We start from the raw sequence: 1838 nt of genomic DNA, 5'->3' as shown, positions 1-1838 counted from the left end.
CCTACAAGTTAAGGTGGCCATTGTAGCCATAACAGTGAGCCTTCCAGATCTTCCTTCAGGAAAATGTGACACAAGGCACCCAGTAGAGATGTAGCTAGGAATTGCTTCACTTCTAAAATCACCTAGGAGCTCTCCTCATAGTTATAGATTTCTCCCAAGAACTTCTCCCAGTTTAATTAATTTGTATTTTTACTTTCCACATGAGTAAAATAATAAAATATTTGTCTTCCGTACACTAATTTGCTTCAATTAGCGTAATGTCTTCCAGTTCCATGCAAGTTGCAAAAGGCAAGATTTCATTAAGCCTAATAGTTGAAAAATGCCACATTTTTCTCTTGTCATCTGTCTATAGGCTGCTAGTTTTCCAACTGTTATCTATTGATCTATTGTAAATAAAACTGCAAATAATATTACAGGATATATATATATATACCCACTGAGTGGGGATTTGTGTGTGTGTGTGTGTGTGTGTGTGTGTGTATGGCTATAAAGTGGTTGGCTTAAATCACACAGAAGTTCTCTTTTTATTTTACTTTATCTAAAGAGAATGTATTACAAAATTGACAACTATGATCAAAATTCATTGTTTCCAGATAAGTTAAAGTAAATTTATTAAAAATAATAAAAAGAAAAAAGACAAAGAGAAAAAAGTTAAAAAGAAAGAAAAAAGAAAAACATGTAGTAGCAATTTTATTTGTAAAATTATTGTATCTCTAATAAAGTCATTAAGACAACAGCAAAGGTTTAGTAAGCTCTTTTTGTTAGCTGTCCATTCTGTTAAATTGGTGTGTTTCTATAAGGATAACAACATTGAACAAAGGGAATTGTCCAGAAATTAAAAGCATAGTTATTGATATTATGGCTTTTTAAAGAATTTTTATTGTGAGCAAAGTGAATTATGAATCTTTCACAGTAATATTTAAGGCACATAGTGACAATGAATCAGGGGCATTCCCACCCTCAGTGTTATCCTCCCTTCACCCCTGCTCCCAGCATGCATCCCATATCTGCCTCATTTGTCCCCTGGACTGCTAGTGTAACTGGTCCCCTCTGTGGATAGCTTGTTGTAGATTGGGTATCTATTCTGTTGTTGTTGACTTTGAGTTTAGTGTTTAAGTCTGATCATTTTTTTTTTTTTGGTTTTTGGGCCACACCTGGTGACACTCAGGGGTTACTATGCGCTCAGAAGTCGCTCCTGGCTTGGGGGACCATATGGGACGCCGGGGGATCGAACCACGGTCCGTCCTAGGCTAGCGCAGGCAAGGCAGGCACCTTACCTCTAGCGCCACCGCCCGGCCCAAAGTCTGATCATTTTTTAATTTCTACTCAATGTTCATATGACTGTTTGGTCCTGGTACCATCCATCCCCCTCCCACAATGAGGCAGAACAAGATGATTCAAGTTATGTGCTTCTGTTTGTAAAAAAAGAAAAAAGAAAAAAACTGGGAGGAGTCCATCTAGAGATTGTAAATATCAATTCAAAAGAAGAAATGTAAAAGAATGCTTGCTTCAGCAGCACATATACTAAAATTGAAATGATACAGAGAAGTTTAGCATGAACCCTGCGCAAGGATAACATGCAAATTCCTGACAGGTTCCATATTAAAAAAAGAAATGGAAAAGAAAAAGGCAAACAAAATAAAAACAAAAACAAAAATCAGCAACTACAAAAACACAAAAGCAATGACAACAACAAAAAACAACTAAATAAGAACCATGAGAACTAAAATAAAGGAAGGAGGGCTGGTGTGGCAAGGTTTTGTGCTTCCTTTTTTTTTTGCATAGGCACAATAAGTATTGTGAAAATTAGAAAGTAAATTCTCTTGGCCTAAGGGATA

General features: G+C 36.1%; 1 non-coding gene across 1 annotated transcript; it reads left to right on the top strand.

Moving 5' to 3' along the window:
- Positions 1-1504: 1504 nt before the first annotated feature.
- On the top strand, positions 1505-1607 carry LOC126000338 (U6 spliceosomal RNA). The gene has a single exon (XR_007492684.1). It is a non-coding gene; the product is annotated as a U6 spliceosomal RNA (small nuclear RNA).
- The last annotated feature ends 231 nt before the right edge of the window (positions 1608-1838 follow it).

The sequence above is a fragment of the Suncus etruscus genome, chromosome X, assembly GCF_024139225.1.
Source record: "Suncus etruscus isolate mSunEtr1 chromosome X, mSunEtr1.pri.cur, whole genome shotgun sequence".
Lineage (NCBI taxonomy): Eukaryota > Metazoa > Chordata > Mammalia > Eulipotyphla > Soricidae > Suncus > Suncus etruscus.
Note: the sequence above shows the minus strand (reverse complement) of the source record. Positions and strands in the feature narration are given on the sequence as shown.